The sequence below is a fragment of the Stenella coeruleoalba genome (assembly GCF_951394435.1).
Source record: "Stenella coeruleoalba genome assembly, chromosome: 20".
Lineage (NCBI taxonomy): Eukaryota > Metazoa > Chordata > Mammalia > Artiodactyla > Delphinidae > Stenella > Stenella coeruleoalba.
This window is the reverse complement of record NC_137166.1, coordinates 32170632-32194795: the sequence shown is the minus strand read 5'-3', so window position 1 is coordinate 32194795 and position 24164 is coordinate 32170632. Positions and strand designations below refer to the sequence as shown.

The 24164-nt window shown below is 42.1% G+C and overlaps 1 long non-coding RNA gene across 1 annotated transcript in view; it reads right to left on the bottom strand.

The window, feature by feature from the left end:
• The window catches only part of LOC307178367, a 485088-nt gene that overhangs the window by 109460 nt on the left and 351464 nt on the right, over window positions 1–24164 (bottom strand). Inside the window, exon 4 of the long non-coding RNA XR_013825184.1 lies at window positions 22036–22123. This is a non-coding gene — a long non-coding RNA (uncharacterized lncRNA). The remainder of the gene's footprint in view (window positions 1–22035; window positions 22124–24164) is intronic.

Below are 24164 nucleotides of genomic sequence, written 5' to 3'. Positions count from 1 at the left end.
GCATGGTCTCCTGGCCTCTCTTGCTGCCCACAGTAGCCACCTTTGCACTCATAAAGAGCAGAGACAAAGGGCAGGAGGGACCAGTGGAGCTGATTTCGTGCGTTCTTTATGGGGTAGATGGGGAGCTGACACTGAGAGATGAGTCATGGCTTGTCCCAGATAATTCAGCTGGTCAGAAAGGACTCACACTCAGATTATCCTTCCACCACCACTAACTGCCTTAGGGAACCAGCTGGCTAGCCTCCCCCTCACTGTGTTTAGTTCATCCAACTAACTCATCACAAGTAGAAGAGAAGACAGGGTCTTGAGAAAAAAGGAGCAGGGAAGGTTGGTTTTGACGGAAGGCAAGTGTCCTAAGGATGCCACCCCTCCCCCATGGTCAGGGCATTAGGGAAGAGCCATGGTGAAAAGTGCAATGCAGGGGTGAACTGGGGGCTAACTAGATTTTTTTTTAATAAGGGGAAGGGAAATAACATGGATAGGACGCCTACATGCGTTAGCAATTTGCATTCATTCCCTCAAATAACTGATGGACCATCATCCCTATTTTACAAATGGTAGTAAATAACATGTTCTCAATCACACAGCTCTTGGTTGGGCTGGGTTTTAAGCCCAAGCCTGTCTGAGTCCAGAGCCCAGACTGGAAGTCTCTACATCCAACAGCCTTTAATATAAATATAAAGATTGCTGCCCAGTGACCATGCTGATGAGGAAAGAAATAGAGGGAAATACTCACTGCCTGTTTGAGAAAAAAGGGAAATTGCATTAACTGAGCATTTAATGTGCATTAAGCAATACTGTGTGTACTTAACATATGCTGTCTCATTAGATGTAAATTAGATGGGAGGTTGATATTGTGTTAGGGAGCGACCAAAGAATGGCCAACAGTTCCCACTCCAAAGGCACACGGACTCGCAGGGGTAAAGGGGAGGGGCGCTTTCCAGATTACTTCATCCAACACAACTACAGTTTTGACGTGTGATGTTCTTGGCTTGGGATAAATGATAAGCAACTATGTATGAGCTTCTCAGATTGGATGCCAAGCTGATTCTCTGCTTCAGCACCATCTAGAGGATTTCTCTGGATACTCCAAGCTGATGAATCGTAATTCTTGAATAATAATCATTCTCTGGGCTAAATATCCAGAAGTGGGTTTCTGGATCATATGGATCAATTTTTAATTTTTTGAAGAACCTCCATTCTGTTTCCCATGGTGACTGCACCACTTTGCATTCCCACCAGCAATACTCAAGGGTGTCAATTTCTCCACATTCACCAATACTTATTGTGTTATGTTTTGTTTTATTTTGTTTCGATAATAGCCATCCTGACAAGTGTGAGGTAATATACTTCACCGTGGTTTTAATTTTCATTCCCCTGATGATTAGTGACTTTGAAGATTTTTTCATATATTTGTTGGCCCTTTGTATGTCTTCTTTAGAGAAATGTCTATTCTAATCCTTAGCTCATTTTTTAACCTAGGTCTTAGTTTTTGGGTTTTTTTCCTTGTTCTTTTTTTTGATTTTGAGTTGAGGAGTTCTTTATATTTTTTGGAGATTAATTATCAGACATATGGTTTGCAAATATTTTCTCCCATTCTGTAGGTTGTTTTTTCACTCTGTTGATGGTTTCCTCTGCTCTGCAGAAGCTTTTTAATTGCAACCCCAATTCTGGGTATTTATTCAAAAGAGTTGAAATCAAGATCTCGAAGTGATATTAGCACTCTCATGTTCATTGCAGCACTGTTCACAATAGTCATTATGAGGACACAGTCTAATGTTCAACAGATGAATGAATAAAGGAAATACAGTATATCCATATAATGGAATACTATGCAAGCTTAAAAAAGGAGGAAATTCTGCAATATGTAACAACATATTGTTCATATCATGCTGAGGGAAATAAGCAATCACAGAAAAACAAATACTGCATGATTTGTCTTACATGAGGTATCTAAAATAGTCAAGTTCATAGAATCAAAGAGTGGGATGATGGTCACCAAGGGCTGGGGGGAGGGATAAATGGGGAGTTGCTAATCGATGGGCATAAAGTTTCAGTCAAGCAGGATGAATCAGAGATTTGCTGTACACATTGTACCTATAATTAACAATAATATACACACAGAAAATAGTTAAGAGGGTAGATCACATGGTAAGTGTTCTTACCACAGTAAAATAAAATTTTAAAAAAGAAAGTGCTAAGTTGACTTTTGGCACTTAAGTTCTTCTTGAACTAAATAGTCTCATTCAAAACCTTCATCATCATCACCATCATTATCATCATAATCATCTAACATTTATCCAATGCCCACTATAGGTCAGACCCTATACTGAGGGCTTTATATTTTTCATCTCATTCAATGCTCTCAACATTCCTATTAGGCAATCCTTTTTATTATCTCCTTTTTATAGATAAAGAAACCAAGACTTAGAGCAACTAAGGAATTTGCCCCAAATCACAGGACCACTAAGTGGTAGAGCCAGGATTCAAAGCCCAGGTGTGAGTTTCTAACCACTACACCCCATTCCTTTCCAGCAACAAGGTTAGTAAAGAACCTTGGCCAAACAAATCCTTGCTATTTATATCCTATTTGTAATTTTATGAGATACAGTTTGTGGTTTTGAAGGTTCAGAAATTTAAGTTTTTATTCCTCTCTTCCCCCATATCCTGCTCACCTCAAGTCAAACAAGGAAATTAATATCTACATCCAGACCCTGCCACCCTCCCCTACTTTTTCATCTTCTTCAGCAGTCGATGAGGAAGCAACCACAGACCTGGTTGCTTATCTACACTCATATCCCATCATCCAAATTACAGAAAAAGAATGGCATGACAGTAAAATGAGGTGCCAACTCATCCCTCAGGACTCTAAGGCCACAGCCCAAGGATGAAGCAATGACACACTACAGATGGTTTTGGTGGTTGCCACAGATGCCTGCTAGCTTTTCACAAAAGTCATCTTTTCCTCCTCAGCACACAGCCAGACTGCATTATCAGCCTCACATGCAGTTGGTTCTGACTGAAGGCTGATTCTGCTCAATGGGAAGAGGGGAGAAGTGACATGTACCACTTCTGGAACTGGTACATACCCTCCCAGTGTCCCCGCCTCACCCCACAATATACTCTCTCTTCCCACTCTGCCAGCTGGAAGTCCACACACAGGGTGACTTTGAAAACCATGTGTTGAAGATGGCAGAGACACCAGGTAGAAAAAAACAGCACTCCTGAATCATTTATAGAGAAGAGTTCTCAGCTGATCAAGAATATCACTTTGGTATTTTATGTGAGTAAGAAATAAATTTTTACTATAAACTGTGCTGATTTTGGCGGTCATGGTTTAAAGCAGCTATTCTTACCCAAACCAGTGCAGTTATTGCTTGATATTATCAATTATCTCAGTTACAACTATTAATATATTTAGTTCAAATAACAAAACAATGCTCCTCATAGTTAGGAGTATGAGGGCCATAGGCTAGGACTGGGATGTGGCTTAGGATGGTGACCCAGGAGCCTTCTTTTTAGATACTCTGCTCTCTCTTAGTAGTCATTTGCCCATATGCATATCACCTCATGGTCACAAGATGGCTGCTGTATCTCCACACCTCTATCTCCATACTATCCTAGGCAGGAAGAAGAAGAAGAAAGGGGAAACTAGAATGATGGTATTGATATCAGGAAAGAAAAAGCTTTCCCTTTCCCAACCAAACTTCTTGGTTTACATTTCATTGGTCTTGACTGAGTCATGTGCCCACCTCAAGTGGCCAGGGGTCTGATACAGTAAATAATGGTCATGGGGCAAACTGAGGGCCTGGAAAAAGCGCCACAGTATTTTTTAAAGGAAGATGGGGGCTAGGTAACAAACAATGTCTTTTTCAGTAATATGCGGAACTAGTATACAGGATCTTAGCAAAGAAAAATCACTAAGAGCCCTCTGCCTAGCCACTGCCTTGTCTAAAAGCCCTCATTCCTCCTCTGTCCCAACATACACATTTTGATCAACTACTCCACCTTTCTCCTGCCTGAATTCTATGCCCCTCCAACATGATGCCCCCTAATACATACATACATTTTTAAGATTTCATTTCCAACTCATAATAAACTAGGATCCTACTTTGGCTTTTGATTGAAATGTGCCATGTCTTAGAGTTGGAAAAGCATGTCTATGGGGATAAAAAGTCACCTCCCAAGGTCAAACTTGATTTTTTCCTCTCATCCTCCCACCCCCCTACTGCCTTCCACCAGTTCAGCTCCTCTCTCTCTCTCCTCACTGGCCTCGGCTCCTGAGTGCGCTACGCCATAAACAAAAGGACAGATTCACATCTCCTGGATAGAGAGTGGTTTTGTAGGTTTGGAAGAGGACTTACTACCAAGAGTCAACAGGAAAGCATCGCTATGTTGAAGACCCACGTGCAATAAGAGGACAAAACATACCAAACTGTGTAGTGCGTTTGGGAATGGAACCAGTAGTCTGTTTTTGCAGATTGTTCCGATTTTGCAAAAGAAAAGTACCTGTGTTTGAATTAGGGACAAATATTCCTAAGAACAGTCACCACCCTAACCCAACAACAAACCATCATTTTCACCAAGGATCCGAAATTTTAATCACCATACTCTCATGGACAGATTTACCACATAAGCCATTCTAGCTGAGAGGAACCTGCACCAGGCTACAAACATGAAGTGGGTAAAAATGTTGCGTCTGGTCTGTTGAGGGCTGCACGTCAGGGTGACTGTTCAAAACGAACCAAAGCAGACAAAGGTGATCTTGTGGGATGGTGGAGGCCAGTGTCCTGAAACTGATTTTGAATCTTACAGCCAATATCAATAGTCGTGGGACAGGGATGCTTTATTAAATTCAGATGCTCGGTGTCTTTCTTATTTCTATTACAAATCTAAAAAAATACTGTGTTGTGTTCGAGCCCAAAGAAGTCTTGATCATTTAAGCCTCACTTCCGCAGTCAACCATGGGAGGCTCATGGCTAGTGCTGTTGTGCGGGGTCAGGCCCTCTCTGGCTTTCTGGAACTGGAAGCCTGAACCTAGCAGATGTCTTCCCCTCTCTGTTCTTATTGTCCCTAAAGTGGGAATAAAAATATCTAAACTAATTATATAAAAGATACAGTATAAAAAAATAATGTACTAATAGGGATTATTATTCAAGCCTACTGTGTGCCTGGTTTGGTGTCACCTGCCTTATATGCAACTGCAATTAATCTACACCATAACAGCCACTTAAAATAGAAGGTTAGTTTCTTATTCCTACAGATGAGTACACCTGAGGCTCAGAGAGTGACTTGCCTGTCACATTTCTGGTATGTGACTGAGTTTGGACTGGACTTAACATCTCTTTGACTACAATGCCTAGACTAGTTCAAAGCCTTATACCAATTAAAGATGCCAGTTGATTTTTAAAGATGAACTTATTAAAGGGTTTAGGAGGAAGTGTGGTATACTCTGACTGTGGTTTGTTTTAAACTTTGCCTACCAGTGAGGAAACAATGTATTCAATTCTACGAGAAACACATAAAAGATGTTGAGCTCAAAATATAGCTTAGAATATACGCCTTGGGAAGCAATCATCCAGAAACCAAAGAAACACATCCCTGTCTCCCAAACTTTACTATCATACCTGCCAGTAGGGTGAAAACATTGTTCAGGATAGTTTTCAGAACTTGTATCAAAAGATTTGGATTTCAGAATACTTTTTAGAGGTTTGACTTTTTTTATTCCTCTTTTGACAGATAAATGATATCGAATGTAACTACTGAATATTTAGCCTATGTCTTTCTGTCTCTCTTGAAAGATAATGCTGGGAGAAGTTGGCCATCTGGCGAGGATACCAGGAGTCGCTGTGTAACTCTGTTGACTTTGTGTTTGTCCTTCCCCTTTAAGTGTCTGGACTACAAGCATATAGGCATGGTTATTTATGAAGCACTCAGATGTTAAAAGAACGTTGTCTCTGAAGCTTGCTACTCTGGCACCACACTGACTTTGACCCAATCTGGCACATTAATGGAAAATACCTATATAGATGTTAAGGTTGAATAATATTCTGGTAGAGCTCTTAAAACAAAATGGCAGCCAAGTTTTTAAATCAGCCTGCCTCTACTGGATTTTAAATAAGGGTTGCAGTTATATTTGAGGCATATATAGAAGTTACAGAAGTGTGTGGTTTTCCTGAACAAAGGAAACTGTAGACAAGTTGTCTGGTTTAATAGTACAACGATTTAATTAAAGTAAAAATGCTTGTCCCTTTCCCTTCTCCAGCTAGAAAAATTAGGATATGGTTAATAATAGGGAATGAAACCCACTTAACAAATCTGTAGTCCACTTTCTCCTTGGGGATGTATGTACTGAATTACATTGCCACTTGCACTACTTAATTTAGGAATTAATTGAATGCAGTCAGGTAGAGAGTGTGGCTTTTTTTCCCCTGCACATGAATGTGAGTCATAGAAAACACTGACAACAGGAAAATTACTATACAGATAAGACTCAGTCATAGTGTCTGTTAAAAGAACATGTCTTTTTGGTAAGATGCAGGTAAATCCTTGAACCTATACATGCCCTTTGACCTACCAATTTCACTTCTGGGAAACCATCTTAAGGAAATCATTAAGAATGTGGATACAGCTCTTGGAACCCTACAGTTGGATACAAAGAAGCCCAGGCTAAGTAACCTCCTTCAGGATGGAAAGTCATATGGTCATCCAGCCGTCACAGCCAGCCTAGCTGTTCCAGCCAATACCAACCACCAGACTTACGAGTGCGGTCATCTTAGATGTGCCAGCTGAAGTTGAGCTACTGTGACTAAAGTCATACGAGTTACCCTAGACAAGACTGACAGAAAAACACTCAACTGAGCCCAACTCAAATTGCTGATCCACAGAATCACCATTACAAACCATACTATGTAGTCTATTTCATTTGTCTTTGGAGGTGACCCTGATATCACCACATAGCTAAAGACAGTATTAACTAATTAATGGATATATATTGGAAGGAGTCAATGGAACAACCCAAGATGTAACAAATTCCATAGGTAACTACATTAGTTTGCTAGGGCTGCCATTACAAATTACCACAAACTGGGTGGCTTAAACAACAGAAATGTATTGTCTCATAGTTCTGGAGGCTAGAAGTCCAAAATCAAGGTGTTGGCAGGATTGGTTCCTTGTGAGGGCCGAGAGGGCCTAATCTGTCCTAGGTCTCTCTCCTTGGCTTGTAGGTGGTCATCTTCTCTCTGTGTCTCTTTACGCTGCCTTCCCTTTGTGTTTGTCTGTCTCTGTGCCCAAATTTCCTCTTTTTATAAGGATGCCAGTCATATTGGATTAGGGCCCCCTTAATGTCCTCATTTTAACTTGATTACCTTTGTAAAGACCCTATCTCCAAAAAGCTCACATTCTGAGGTACTGGGGCTTAAGACTTCAATGTATCATTTTGAAGGGATATAATTCCATCCATATCAGTAACTGCAACTGTAAAGGTAACTGTAAAGACCTTTGTGAGCTGAATACCTTTTAGGTATAACGGTGTAAAAGGCTGCAGCTCCAGAGAAAACAGACTTTCTGTCTCATCTGCTTGATCCTTTATCTCTACTCCAGAAAAAATTGGGCATTTGATGCTCTTGCATCACAATTTTAGAGGGAGATTTCTCCATCAGCAAAGGAGACTGGCTTTTTTGGATCTCCCTCCCTCTCCCTCTCAGCCAACAGTTACCAGGCTCAAACTGCAAGGACCCTGTGGACCAGACAGTCTCCAGCATCTCAGGAAAGCTGCCTCCTGAGCCTCCCAATCCCCTCAGCAAGTGAAGGCCCTAGTGATGCTCTGGCTCATGAAGCTGGTTAGGACTCTCTTCCTCATTCACAAACACCATTTGGACCAAATGTTGGGTATAAAGGGCTCCTGGCAGTTGGTGATAAGGAGCTAACCCTGACCAACAAAGAAGTGAAACACAAGGAGAGTGTGTGTGTTTGTTTCCTCCACTATGCCCCTTAAAGTGAGACAAGCACACCAGGGCCAATGATACATCTATTTTTTAAAAATAATTGAACAATAAAATCATGACTTAAAAAGGAACTCGAATCTTTCTTCTTTCTCAGTAGATACCACCGGTTCTGATCACTATATCCATTCAGCTGCCACATCTCCTTTGCAATGAAAGTACACAGAGGAAGTGACACAGATTTTCTTTGGTTTGTAAAATATTCAAGTATCTCCCAAAGCACCAAACTTCTAACCATTCCATCTACCACCCAACAGTCACTGAATATGGGTGCCCGAAGTGCTAAAAACAAACAAACAGCTTATTGCTTCTTTTCTTTAAGGTTTCAGCACTCTGAGGTCAAAGTTTTTACTAGGGAAACTATGTCAGGACTGTTCCATCTCTTACACCCTTAGACTAGACAAAGAAGGCAACAAGGATGCCATAGCATTCCACGCAACATCTTCTAAGTGTGAGAACAAGAGAGACCTGCTGTTCTGCAGGCAAAAGGGCACAAAGGAGAACTTTAAGATCTGAAGGTCCCACCCTGTAAAAGTAAGACAAATGCTTTCTCCCATGCTGGTCCACCCTCCTAGTTAGATTTGTCCAGTTAGCGTAAGAAGATGAGTCAGATTCCGGCTATCATGGCTGCCCCAGCCAGACAGTTAGGAAGTGTTACCTGAGTGACTACTGTGTGTCAGAGAATCAGAGAGGATCCCACTAGCAAAGAACTTATGGTTGCATGAATGAAGGCATAACACATGCACAAAAATAATTAGACAATAATTACATACAGATGTCCTCCCAGGTCAGGCAGAATCCAGCCCAGTGTGCAGCTGAGTATTTGTCAAAGACTTTGAATCTGTTCTTATATTTGTTTTCTCTTAGCCTTTCTCTCTCCTGCATCTTTTCTTGAATTATTTGCTCTCTGCCAGTCAACTTCACTCCATCCCCAACAGCACTTGTTTCCTCTTTCAACTGTTACAGAGTTTACACTTCACATTTTTTTAAATAACTATTTTCCCCACATCAAAAAATGACAATGCCATCCTTCCATTTGCTCAGGTCGAAGCCTTAGCACCATCCTTCTCTCCTCTTTTGTGTTTTTGTCACATCCACATCAGTTCCCATGCTTTAAAAATATATCAGAATCTGAGGACTTCTCTCCTCCCCCACTTCCTTGGCATCAAATTCTTCCCCCAACCGTGCTCATCTCGGGGTAACTGGTCTACCTACCTCCCCTGTGGCCCCACTATGACTTTCAGTTCTCTACACCAGGGAGTAGCCAGAGAGATTCAAAGTCCTTCCAGAGCTCCCACTGTTTCATGACTGGACTCCCAGTACGTCTCTGACTTTTTGTCCTAACTCTTATGGTACAAAAGGATTTCATTCCTTCAAGCAAGCAACTGAGCAGCAAGTGGAGAGACCCGGGACAGACCACATTATTTCAGGAGGCTGGCCAGCGGAAAAGCTAAGGAAGAGCAGGACTCCCATTTGTAGAAGAGAGCAGAGATCAAAGTGGCACCCAAGCCCCGGCCTCCTTCCCCTCGCTCCTCCGCTCCTCCGTATGAAAACTAAATCCTGCAGTAATCATATTCATTGTATCTATTTACATATACAGCATGTTGTATAAGATCCCCCGAGTAAGGTAATTAACACACTCTGTTCTTCAGTTGTGTCTCCCTTTTTCCTTCCTGCTGGCGCTGAAGCAGGCAGCATCTTTCCTGTGGCTGGGAGCATGTCTCCACTCTTTTCGAGGTGTGTAATAGACGGTTCTTGGGCCCTTGACTGATGTCACCAATATCTTGCCTGATACACTCATAGGTCCCTCCTCCAGCCCCCATCCCCTCTGTTTTAATGGAAAAACCTCTACTATTAAAACTCTCCTGTTTTTCCTCCGTATTCTCAGCAGGAGAGGATGTAGGTCTTTTCAAGAACAGGCAAATAAATTGTTGGTTCTTGTCCACACACTTCTATATGGCAAATCATCCAAGCTGAGGGGATGCGTGAGAGTGTAAGGGGGTGATGCAAACAGGTGAGAGTGAGACTCTTGTGTGAAAATTAAACTGAGTCAAAAAAAAACCCTAAATAAAACATAACACATATCCAATGAAATACAATAACAAAAAACAACAAAGCAGTTTACAGAGCACTGCCACAAACACACACCATTTTTGTTCCTACATCCCCATGTATTAGAACAAGAATTGCTCTCCCATTTAGGAGTTAAGACATGTAAACTTGACAATGTACTTGACAGGTACTCAGATGCTGAGCTGTATTCTGGGACATATTTTGAAAGCCTTAAATATATCTATCAAAATTATACATACTAAATTTCCAAGATTTTAAAATCAGCCTTTGTTTTCCCACTTTTAGCATTTCTGAAATTGGAATGTACCCACAACTGATGTGTATATTTAATCTGGCAGTGTTTCTTTCTTCCTTTTTTTTCTTGAAAGGCTAGTGTTGAATCAATGGTGTGTCTTACAGTCAGGGGCATTTTAGCTCCAAGGAAATAGGGTGTACACACTCACGAAAATGTGAGGATGGAGAGTATACTCGCCTCTCTGGGTTTATCCATTCTTTAGCTCCTCTTTGCTGTGAAATGCACACCACTGCAGCCCTGAAGTCCTGGGACAGCCTCACCCAGACTCCACTAGGCAGCCTGCAGTCTTCAAGGAGAGCTACATGCCTCCACGATCAATTACTTATTCTTAAGGAAAAAGTCCCTACAAGCTCTAAGCATTGCCAAGAAGTCAAGGAACGGTACTACTGCTGCTGTTGCTAGATCCCCAGAGGCACAGCAGAGAGGAGCGGGGAGTTCAAACCGTCGGCGGCCCCTACCCATCTCGGAGGACGTGAGTGAGTACTTGCCCCACCTTCTTTTGTGCTGCAGTTCCTGTTAGTGACAACAAGGCCAGGAACTAAATGTATGCAAGACAGGGCCACACTCTGCAAGTGAAGAAAATGCCTCGTGGTTCAAGCAGTATTTCTTTACAAATTCCTGCATTTCACCTCCCTGAATTTTACGCTGAATTTTGTCAGTTTATAAATTTGCACTACAGCTTGGCACTGGGAAGAGGGGGGTAGATAATCAAACCTACAGGCGTTTTACACACAGACACTGAAAAATAAAGACCATTAGCAAAAAGTATAATTAAATTAAAATGCCACCTTCCCATAGAAGCTCAGTAAATGGGAAATATATCAAACTGTGATAATACAAATGGGCTATTTCTCAAGGTGTGAGAATGTCAATGGAATAAACTCTGATAATTTGCTGACTTTTTATGCTGAAAGTAGAGTGATAGCTTAAAAATATATTACCACAATAACACACATAACTGTGTAGTATGTGTATAACTGTTTAACCATGTTAGCACCACAAATCTGGGAGCACCAAGGGCTGGGAGACACACAAAAGTCACTTAAAACAAAATTTCTCCTTTTGGGTGAGTTGGCCAGCCCCCAAATCCCAGTAGAAGTTTTTATTAGTCACCAGATGTACTTTTTTAGATCCATTCAGCCTGATTTATTTTGAATGTGTGTTTGCCAGTTAAGTTTAACACATCCAGTTAACGATAGCTGAATATCCTCTAAAAGCTATCTCATAATGAGGCCACAGTTCTTTGTAGAATATTGAAAATTACTTTTGGCATGCAAGTTCGTTTTGTTAATTCCTCTTTTAGTGCACAAATAACCTCTGAAAACCTGCTTCTAGGTGTTTATGTGTCAGGACAGTATCAAAAATTATTCAATTGCCAAGTCACATGTCAACACTTCAGTGTACAAAGCCTCTGAGAACCCCGATTCTCACTACTCTGCTGCCCTCTAGTGGACAGCTGGTAAATCCTCGTGCTCATTTTGATGTATTTATTTCAACCGAAGCATGCATGCAATGTCAGGCACTCCTATTTGCATCTCACCATGAAGGTAAGTGGCACTTTAGAAGTGGTAAAATATAAACAGGAAAACAGGAACCCGACTGAAACCCCTTGGAGGAACACTTAACAAAGGTGAGGCTGTCAAATATTTTCTAAGAACCTATCCATTTAAAAACAGTCACCTGTGGCTACAGCCATACCTTAGGAACAAAAGATGGCAGCTCTCCCATGCTCAAGTGATGGGCTGAATAGACTATCTGCCCTCAGGAGGTTTAGAAGTGGCTCAGTCTCTCTCTCCTAGAGTCACAGGGCACAGACCAGAAGGTCAGAGAGAGAAAAGACATTTAAAGTTCACCAACCCTTAGGTCAGACAGAGAAAGACAAGTACCGTATGATATCACTTTTATGTGGAATCTAAAAAACACAACAAACTAGTGAATATAACAAAAAAAGAAGCAGACTCACAGATATACAGAACAAACTAATGTTTACCAGTGCAGAGGGGAGGGGCAATATCAGGATGGGGGAGTGGGAGGTACAAACTATTGGGTGTAGGACAGGCTCAAGGATGTACTGTACAACACGGGGAACGTAGTCAGTATTTTGTAATAACTGTAAATGGAAAGTAATGCTTAAAATTGTGTAAAAAAATTTTTTTAAATACAATAAAAACTAAAAAAAAAAGTTCACCCACCCTAATGCTTCTCACACTGGATGACCTCAAGCAACATAAAAGCAATATTCAAAGTCTTAGCTGAATTAAAGGAAAATCACTACATAAATAAAAGTGCACTTGGTAGGCGTTATGATAATCATATATAATTGACAAGCCATTTTATTCCCATAATCACCTGATGAGAAGGCAGAAGCCCAGAGAAGACAGAGAACTTGCCAGGAGTCCACAGCTAATAGCTGGCAAAGCTGTAACCAGAACCCAGGTCTCTGTGATCCACAGCCCAGGGCTCTCCCTGGCACTTTTTTTCCCACTATAATAGCAGCAGGTCTTGAACACATTTTCATAATCAGTTGCAATGGACACAATGAGTAACCTGACAACTGAGAGCCAAATTATGGAAATGTGTGAATTCATTACTTTTTAGAAATAAATTAGAGTGGATCTACATTTATTCCTATAACAAAATCACTCTTACTTGCAATCCATGCGTGGTAGAAAAAGTGGTGGAGATACAGCTGTGAAGAACTGTCTGTGTTAGGAAAACAAATCTCAGTCCATAAGCCCAAACGAGCGAGAAATGTAAGTTTATTTTTTTAACTGTTTCTGTACAGACCCTATTTCACCAAGTGGTGTAAACTTCACTTCAGTTGAGACTGGGCTGCTGTGCCCTCTCAACTTACCTGGAGAGAAGGTAGCAGCAGGAAGGGGTGGGACACAGCCCTGGTCCTCAGCGTTGTCCTTTATTCAAGCCAGTACCCAATGAGACTTCCTCACCCCAGTCTGGGGCTCCGTTCACAGTCCCAAGGCCTGCCAGTTCCGTCAGCTCCCTGAACTTAAACCCAGAGGACTCTGAGTGTCCGGGAAGCATTCTCCTGCTTCCCTACCACAGACTGATGTGTCTGCCCAGACATTTCATGCAGTTATGCGCACTCTGTACACTTCAGCCTCCCCAGTCTGTACCTGCAAAGGAGCACAGCTCTCTTTTGCTCTCAGATCTCCTAATCCATGTGGCGTTTCCACTGTCACCACCCCTACCCTACACTCCACTTATCCCAGGACCTGCTTTATGTGACAAAGAACAGGGTTGTTGATCAAAGACCCACGAGCAGCCAATTTACCTCATTCATTAATTCAGTCAGTCTCTGTTGAACTGAGGATACCCCAGTGAACAAGGCTGACCAGGTGTCTGCCCATAGGGCTCAAAACCAAGAGACAATGACGCCATTAAGCAAGTAAAATGCACACAAAATGATCTCGGGGGTGAGTGGGGAGAGGGATGAGGGGCAATGAGGAGGGACGTGATTACAGATTGGGGGGGAGAGCAGAAGTCTTCACAAGGAAGGGTGTGTTGAGCAGAGGTTTGCATAAATGTCCAAACAGGGACACATTTCCTAATCCTGGAGTCTAGAATCTCTGCTAGAGCTGACCACCTATTTTTCCAAATAGCAAAAACAAAACACCATCCATTTGTGTGTTGGCCATTTTAGGAGCCATGAAAGCAAAATTCTTAAATGATAGGTTACAGGGGCTCATACGAGGTACAGCAGAAAAACAGCTAATATTCCAAAATATTATGATGGTACACATACATCCTGGGTGGGCTTTGGGAGGGATGTCCCTTGTGAGCAAGTCGTCTGTCATGTGTGCTAAGGAGGGGAAAGTAAGGCTGAGACCGTGGTCCTAGAGCGCTCCTTGATGTTTATTCCCAGCCTCTGGAGAGCAGAGACCCCCGTCCCAGTCACTGCAGATCCCTCGCCCTCTCACCAGCCCAGGCCTCTGGCTTGGCACCTTTTGCCCTCAGCAAGCACCCACCATGAGGCTGAAGGAAGTGACTGCACCACATCAATGTAGGTGATCATCTGTATAGCACTCCTGGCTCAGAAAAGAACTCTTGTCTTGACTCATCAATGGCCTTGGGGAAAGAGACGTCATCTCCCCACATTAATCCCTAGTCCAGGTATATAATGCAAATACTGATAGGGGCTCAGATAACATAAACAGGTGAAGCGAGCTGTTTATATTTCTTTACTTCTTCTCTCTTGTTGCTTCATTATTATTCTGCCTTTTATAGGAACAAGGGAAAAATAAAAATGTACTTTCCTCTTTACTATTAGCCTGAATAAGCATCACAATAAATGGCAACTTGTTCTATGCCTCAGAGGCAGGAAAACAATAGGGTGTGGAGGGGACCTGATGAATTGGAGAGCACGTGCCCCATCTAAAGAGAGAGGAGCTAAAGTCAATGTTCCCTTCATGGGAATATAGACATAGCGATGCCAAACCTTATGATTTTTCAAGGGAAGTTGGAACCTAACTCTTGTGAAATATCCTGATATTTAAATATTTGCAATTAATTCATACTATTTTAAAACTTTATGCAGGAAATAGGGGACACATCTTTGGACCAGATTCAGGGCATAAACCAGCAATCTGGAACCAGAATTTTAATCATATGTTCCCTCACTTCTGGGTAGAGCCCAGAAACCCTGGCCTGTAAGTCCAGAGATCTGCAATGAAGGCTTCATCCTAAAATAACTCTGTGTAAATGTGGGCAAGTTGCCATCCCTCCCTCATCTTTTGCTTTCTTCTTGGAACAAGGAGAGAATTAGATGAGACCAAATTTGTTCTTATATACACAATCTTTAGAGTTTAAACAGCTATAACAAATAGACCCTAAAATGTACATGGCTAAAAATAAATAGAAGTTTCTTTCTCACTCACCCTACAATCCAGGGTGGGACAGCTGGCAGCTTTCTTCCATACTGTGATTCAGAGACTGTCCCCCTTGTGTGTGGGCCATTTCCTAGCTTTGCTATTGTCTGCATCTTGCTGTGCTAAGGGAAGAGGTATTATGGAGAAAGTGTATAGCTGTTTCTTAAAAGTTATGGCCTGAAATCAGTACATATCATTTGTACATATATTCTGTTGGTGAGAACTAGTCACAGAGCCACACGTGGATGCAAAGTGAGTGGTGACTACATTGTGAAAGTGGGTAACTGTTTTAGTGGACATTTAGTATTATTCTTTGCTAGCTTCAAGCAAAATGTTGCATATGAGTCCAATATATAAAACAGTTAGACATGGAGTTGCACTAGTTGAAGCCAGAATATAGAATTCCTAAACTCCATGATGAAGACTGTATCACTACTCAAAACATTTCCCCTGTTCCTGGAGAAAGAATATCCTTCCTTGTTGCACTGATGTCAGGCTTGGCCATATTACTTGCTTTTGGCCAGTGAGTATAGGCAGAAGTGACAGGTACTATTGCCAAGCAAAAGCTATAAAAGCCATGGTCCACCTCTCTTTTCCCTCTGAAATGGGCCAAGCATGTCCTAAATAAGAGCTTCTCCTTCAGCAGGTTCTAGAATGAAGAAAATATGAAGTAAAACCAGAGTTGATCCATGATGATCATGTCACATGAGTGAAAAATATGCCTTTACTGTTGTAAGCCATTAAGATTTGGGGGTCATTTGTTACTGCAGCACAACTTGGCCTAAGCTGACAAATACACTCACATCTTCTTGCCTCGCTAGGAGCCTAGAAGCATAACTCGTAGAATTCAGCAACACAGAATCTGAAGAAGCACTGGAATAAATCATTGCTGAGATCCCTCAAAGTCCTAGCATTCTGTGATTCTAAGTCTCCAGATGGCAGGGCTTCTATATGAGTGATTTTTGTACCCCCAGTGCCTGACAGTGTGCCAGGTACACTTGTAGATGCTCAGTACGTTTGCTAAGTGTGTAACAAGTTATTCTGACAACCTTGTGTAACATGAATTAGTATAATTGATGGCTCTTCCCACAAGTTATTTCCTCTGCCTTGAATACCCTTCCCTTCCTCCTCCACCTGGTGGAATCCATGCTTCAAATCTCACTCAGATGTTCCCTTCCCTATGACAGCTTCATACTTGATCTAGAATAAGTGTGTCCCATCTTGGATTCCACTAACTCAGAAATTTCCCTAGGCCCTTTCATGTCATATTCCTTTGGAAGCAATGCTTGGTTTAGTGATCTTCATACTTTCAGTTCCTAGAACATTGCCTGCTTAAGTGCTCAACTATTAAGTAAATGAATGAATGCGATAGTTCCAATTAATCATAACATAAAAACAAAGAACAATTTGCTGTCCGATGTGCATCTTAAAATGTAACCTTCATAGGCTTCCCTGGTGGCACAGTGGTTGAGAATCTGCCTGCTAATGCAGGGGACACGGGTTCGAGCCCTGGTCTGGGAAGATCCCACATGCCGCGGAGCAACTAGGCCCATGAGCCACAACTACTGAGCCTGCGCGTCTGGAGCCTGTGCTCCATAACAAGAGATGCCGTGATAGTGAGAGGCCCACAAACCACGATGAAGAGTGGCCCCCGCTTCCACAACTAGAGAAAGCCCTTGCACAGAAACGAAGACCCAACACAGCCAAAAGTAAAATAAAATAAATAAAAGAAATGCATTTCCATTAAAAAAAAATGTAACCTTCGAAAACAAAACAAAAAATGTAACCTTCATGTGATTTGAAGACTGTAATTTAGGAAAGGTAACATCTTTTGCCTAAGACAAATGATCTTTCTCAATAACCTGATACTGCATCATACTACCGAGAATATATAATATCTATGTATATACATAGACTGTATATTACTATTTTATATTAATAATATAATTATATTAATTATGAAATTATAGCATTTGCTATGCCTTCCCTCAGGCTAAACACTGCCCTTCTAGTCATCTTTAAACAGATGTGCTTGAAGAAACTTCTCTGGGAGGAAAAGTATTCCCAGTCATTTATACTTTAGTATAAATTAGTTACTTAGTTCAGGATTATGCTTCCCTTACTATATACATCTATATGAATATACACACACATATACATGCACACACACGTGGCGATATATATATACACTATATATCACATATATGCTATGTATTTATTTAAATCTTCAGTTCCTAAAACTTCTGTTTTAAAAATGATGTATTCCTGAGACTTTTCTCCTAAAATTGTGTTTCGATTTGGACTTGTATGCCATGTAGAACACTGTGCTGTGGGATCTGGGTCTGTCTTTACCATCTACTGACAGAGAATGCTGGCCAAGTCAGTCAAACTCCCTTAGCCCCCAGTTCCTCAAAATGAAATAATGGATGTTTCACAAATGGTACTTCAGTCCACACATATTAGTTATTATTAAGAAGGAGGAGAATGGATGATGACAGATGGATAAAAAGTATAGCATGAAACAGAGTGTCTGGAGGCTTCTCCTTAAATTACACCCACCTGCATGAACTAAAAGAATATACCCTGCAAGGCAGGTCAGAAACTAAGGTAATGAAAGGCTCCAAATTCCCATTTATAAGCCAAAGCACCGTTTCTCCTATAACTAGATCACCAGGAATTTTCTTGTCTTCTTCTTAGTCAACTTTAATTTGGAGGCTCAGTGAAACTCTTTCAGGACCTCAGGTTGATACCTGAAACTCCAGCTCCCTCCATCATTTAACGTGTTAAACGGCAACGACTGTAATGCCAGGACAACAAAAACAGAGGGGAACAAAGAAAAGCTGGCATTCCAAAATAAACCAACCCTGCATATCAGGAACAAGAACGTTCTCTTCTAACTAAAGAGATTGATGGATCCTTTCTCCCCATCCAGCAGGAACGGAAATGATGACTCTTCCCCCAAACATAGCGACTTGAAAGGATAAAACGAAGAATCTTGTTGCCTCCCCTAAATAACCAGCATTACGAATGGGACTGACACCTTTCATCTTCTCACTCACAACAGCTGGCTTCTGAGGAATGGCCTCTGGGGATGACAGGATGGCTGGGGTGTGCTGGGGGCCATTCACTGAGAAACAGCTGTTTCTCAGGTTTGCTGGAAGGAAATTTTAATCAGGGTCAGAATGAAATTAGTTTGTATAGGCTTAGGCCTAGGCTTGTCCTGTTGGACAACAGAAAGGCAGAGGAGGCAAAACAGAATACAGGATATGGTAACGTAAAACCATCTTGTGGCACAATTTATGTGAAAATTTTAAACTCAGCTGGTGCCAGATTTCTCAATGTATTTGCCATTTCCACTATTTAAAAAATAGGGCTTCCCTGGTGGCGCAGTGCTTGAGAGTCCGCCTGCCGATGCAGGGGACATGGGTTCGTGCCCCGGTCTGGGAAGATCCCACATGCCGCGGAGCGGCTAGGCCCGTGAGCCATGGCCGCTGAGCCTGCGCGTCCGGAGCCTGTGCTCCGCAACGGGAGAGGCCACAGCAGTGGGAGGCCCGCATACCGCTAAAAAAAAGAAAAACCAAAGCCTTATCCAAATCTCTAATATCATCCTAGGGGAAGATTTTTGGTGACACTCAGAAGGAGAATGCAACAAGAATGATTATTAAGTTAGGCATCACAGCCTGGGCTGTGGCAGGCTCTGGAACTCACGTGGAGGCTCTAGAAGGATGCCTGGCCCAGGTCATTATTTGGAGAGATGCCCCACATTGAGCAAATGAGAAGGACCACTAACAAGGCCATCAGATCTAGTATCTGGGACGCATGATCTCAGCCCACCTGCACGCCAAGAACATCAGCTCATTACTGAGCTTCTCTGAGCGCCATAGGAACACGTGGTCCAGGCCATGGGAAATCCTCAATGACAGGTGCAACTGTACTTGGCACAAAGCCATGGCATTATTCACATGCCATTTCTCTGGGCCTCCACCAAGCCTCCATGTAGAACAGGGGTCACTGAACAGAAATTGTCGGCCCTGCCCAAGAAAAATCACAGAAGGCCCCATGGACCAGGTAGGAAAAGGAATGGAAGCACAGGATGGGAAGGAAAACGGAAAGGGAGAGGGAAAAATGACTTCTATACCCAGGCTTCTCCCCCACAATCGGCATTACTATCAATTCCCAATAGGAATTCCAAATAACTCCCCATTCTCAGTAAGAATTTTCAGTCTTCACTCACTGGTTCATCTTAGCTTCTCCTCACACCCAAAGACAAACTTTGAAGCATTAAACTTTCAGCACCAGAAGAAATCACAGGACAAAGGTCATAAACTGACAGACAACGCATAAGACAAATTCAGCCCTTCTGAGGTAGTTTCCTTGGTCTGCGCTTTCATTCCTTCTTTCTTTTTTAATTTCTAATTTGAAATTCTTTAAGCACTTCTTACCTCCCCCAGTTTGCCCCCATTCCTACCCGGCCCACTCTGCTCCTTTATATTACTCACCCAAAGGCATTTGAGAGGGCCACCCTGCCTTAGAAAGGGCACCCACAGACCTTCTTCCCCTCCAATCTTCCTTTCACCAGATAAATAAACCAAACTACTCAGGAAAAAAACGAATCACAGAGTGTAACCCTGGCAATCTCTGCTCACTGAGGAGAGCTGGTGCTTGCTCTGACATCTTGAAAAGGAGGTCATAAGTCCCCACGGCCTTCAGAGGAAATGCTCTGAGTTTATGATTTTATAGATATATGAAGAATCCTTTTGTTGGAATGATTTCAATAAAAGTGAGGCTGATGTTAGCTAAAGAGGGTGGGGTGATACAGAATGTCTCTGAGCTTGCCGTCTGGAGTCTCATTTTTGCAGGGCTATACACTCACCTGTCTTACTCACCTGTCACCACCCTATCCCAAGAAAAAGACCCTCCAAGTTAATCATCCCTGAGTGGCTCATTTTAGTTTATTGAGTAACACTGAGCCAAGTTCCTTGAGAGACAAATCCCAATCCCAAAGGAATGGTTCTCTAATGCTGTGATTTACAGCAAGACGGCATGCCAGAAGAGGAGAGAATTTGGACCTAGAGATCCCCCTCCCTCCTTAAACCATATGCTGAAGACTGGCAATGACTCTAGGACACAAACCAGTGGGGTTATCCTTTCCCCTATGACATCAAATTTTACAACCCAGTCTGAAGGATCACTTTATTTCTAGAAACAGATACTCACTCAAGCTGGCTTTGGCAATAAGGAATTTATTAGCAGGATGCAGGAAAGTTTTGTGAAACCTATCTGTGGAAATACAGCTGGTCCTTATGGGAAGTGGAAGCTTACCAGCCAGCTCTTCTTTTTGCCTCCTTATTTTGGGAACAACTTGACCTCTCATTTCTGCTTCTCTTTGCAAGCCCATTCCATTCTCCCTGTAGGCTCTTCCTTTTTGAGACCCGTTTTTCTGCTTCTCCAAACCTCTGCAAGTTTTATTCAGATGTTCCTCCTTGTGATCCTAGCTCCACACGGCCTTATCGTTCCAAGGGCAGTATCACCCAGCTGTGTTCTCCCTGCCACTCAGATTTTTGAGGGAGGCTGATTGGCTCAGCTGAGGTCAGGTGACCATCCAGTCACTCAGCTTTGGTAAAGGTCAAATGGAACAAAAAAAGTTGCTCCGACCTAATCTACGACTATGACGAACATTCTGAAGAGAGGGACAGCACAAGCCCTTGTCCCTGTCCTCCCGGTCTCCCAAGGTCGGAGCTAGAACGTGTCACTCTGGCACAGGAACTGGACAGGAGTTTGGGGACAACAAGCTTCAGCAATTCTCCGGGAGGAGCTCCGCAGATGCATTCCTCCAGAGGGAACTTCTTCCATCATTCCCCATCCTACTGGGGAAAACTGCTCTGGGATGAATTATCTCAAATTCCCAAGGGCATAAAAGGGTCTCCTATGCTTCCATTTCTTAAGCTACAGGAGGCATATCTCAGCTCAACTGAAGGAAATGCAAGGTGGCAGTGGAGGGTGCCTGTGAAAGAGGCCCATCCCCGAACCTCCAAGATGGGGCTAGATGGAAAGGAGGTGTCCTCCTACCTCTCGCCTTCCCTACCTCCCTTTCTCCTTCATGTGTCTATCATGTCACACACCTCTTTAGCACGTCATCCGAGCTACAGAAGGATTTTACATCTCAGCACACTTGCATCGCCTGGCCCAGCCTGGCTCCATGCCTTGCTGGACGAGGCAGCTGCCTAGAGGGTACAAGCCAATAGAGCCCCTTCCCCTAAACGCCTTCCCACCTGCCCTGCTGAGGTGCCAGAGCTCCACTTTCCAGCCACACGTCATGACCAATGTCCACGCTGCCCAGAGCAGGGTAAATATAAGGGAAATGTGATGTGACAGGACATGAAACACGATTTCACAAGAATTCAGCTACATAGATTATGAAACGTAAGTCAAAATTCTATTTGCTCCCTGCAAACTTTTTATCAAAATAGAAATGAAAAGCAGAGAACTCATGGAATGATCTACTTCGGTCATGGCATAATATAAATCTCTAACAGTAAAGGGTGGAGCATCATAAGGTGTGTGTGCACATGTGTGCACGTAGGAGGGGGAAGAGTGTGATGTGGTCAAGCTACTGCCTGAAATGCTACCTCCCTTGGGCTGAAACATCAAGAGTAAGATTTTGGTTCTGACACACACAACCTACAATTTTTCAAGACTTTCAATTTCTAGAGTAGGTAATTTACTGAAGGTAAGATCAGTTTCAGTTTTCACATTTGCTATTTTGGGGCTAACATACCTTATTCCCACGTCAATATTCTATTTTCTTTCCCTCTCAGGATGATGGCGATCTCAGCTGTGAGTCCAAAACCACTCTGCTGGGAGTGCTGCACAAAACAAACAGTCAGGGTTGAGATTTCAGGGAACTCTGGGAAATGCTAATGCAATTCCTTGGCACCTGTTGCCTTCACCCTACCATCAACCAAGAACTCAGTCATGGACTGCCATCAGGGGATTTTATTAGTTTGAGTTGTGACCCACCACGTGGCAGGCTTGCTGCAGCCCAGCTTACCCAGGGCGAAGGACACTTATCAAAGAGGCTTTTGAAATGCAAATACTATGAGAGAAAGAGAAAGAGACTGTGGCATCTGGTTCCTGGCTACCTCACTAGCTCCATCCCTCACTGAGCCCTCATCCCCATGCTCCAGTTTATGGCCTCCTAATTCTCAAACCACCAAACTCCGCCCTGTGACCATCACCTCCGTCTATCTGAAATGCTCCTTCCCTTTCCTTCCACCCTTCAGTTCACAACTACTTCTCTTTCAGATTTCAACTCAACAGTGACTTCCTCATTGAAGGATTCCCTAACTTTTAAAAAAAACGTTGAGGTGACTCTTTTATTTCCTTTTTTTAGCTTTACTGAGCTATAACTGACAAATAAAATTATAAGATATTTAAAGCATACATCATGGAGATTTGATATACATACACATTGTGAAAGGAGTCCCACCATCTAGTTAATTAACACATCCATCACCTCACATATTTAACAATTTTTTTGTTGGTTGAGAACATTTAAGTTCTACTCTCTTAGCTTATTTCAATCACACAATACAGTGTTATCAACTAAAGGCACCACATTATATATTAGATATGTAGATAATGTTAAGTATAGACTTTATTCACCTTATAGCTGGAAGTCTGTTCCCTTTTACCAATCTCTCCCTTTTCCCTCCACTCCCAGACCCTGGGAACCACTTTCTACTCTCTGTTTCTATGGGTCTGGCTTTTTATTTAGATTCCACATATAAGTGTTACCATGCAGTATTTGTCTTTGTCTGGCTTATTCATTTAGCATAATGCCCTCAAGGTCCCTCCACGTTGTCACAAATGGCAGTATTTCCTTCTTTCTTATGGTTAAATGATACTCCATTGTATATCTGTGTGTGTGTGCGTGCGTGTGTGTGTGTATATATATATATACACACACACACACACACGCACGCACACATATGCACACACACACACCACATCTTGTTTATCCATTCATCTGCTGAAAGACATTTCGGTTGTTTTCATATCTTGGCTACTGTGAATAATGCTGCAATGAACATGGGAGTGCAAATAATCTCTTCAATATCCTGTTTTCATTTCCTTTGGACATATACCCAGAAGTGGGATTGCTGGATCATACGGTAGTCCTATTTTTAATTTTTTGAGGAACCTCCACACTGTTCTCCACAGTGGCTGCACCACTTTACATTCCCACCAACAGTGCACAAGAGTTCCCTTTTCTCCACATCCTCCCCAACACTTGTTCTATTGTCTTTTGGGGGACAGCCATATTCTAACAGGTGTGAGATGATATCTCATTGTGGTATTGATTTGCATTTTCCTGATGATTGGTGACATTGATCACCTTTTCGTGTACCTGTTGGCCATTTGTTTGTCTTCTTTGGGAATATGTTTATTCAGTTCCTCTTCCCATTTTTTAATCAGATTGTTTTTCTTTACTATTGTGTCAGTTCTTTATATATTTTGAATGTTAACCCCTTATCAGACATACGATTTACAAATATTTTCTCCCATTATGTAGGTTGCCTTTTCATTTTCTTGAAGTGCAGAAGCTTTTTAATTTGATATAGTCCCACTTAATTATTTTTGTCTGCTTTTGGTGTCAAAACAAAAATATCATTGCCAAGACAGATGTCAAGGAGGTTACCCCTTACATTTTCTTCTATAAGTTTTACAATTTCAGATTTTAAATTTAAGTATTTAATCCAGTGTAAATTGATTTTTGTGTATGGTATAAGATAGGAGTATAGTTTCATTATTTTGCATATAGTTATCCAGTTTTCCCAACACCATTTATCGGCTTCTTTGTCATAATTAGTTGATCATATATGTATGGGGTTTTTTAGGGGGGGG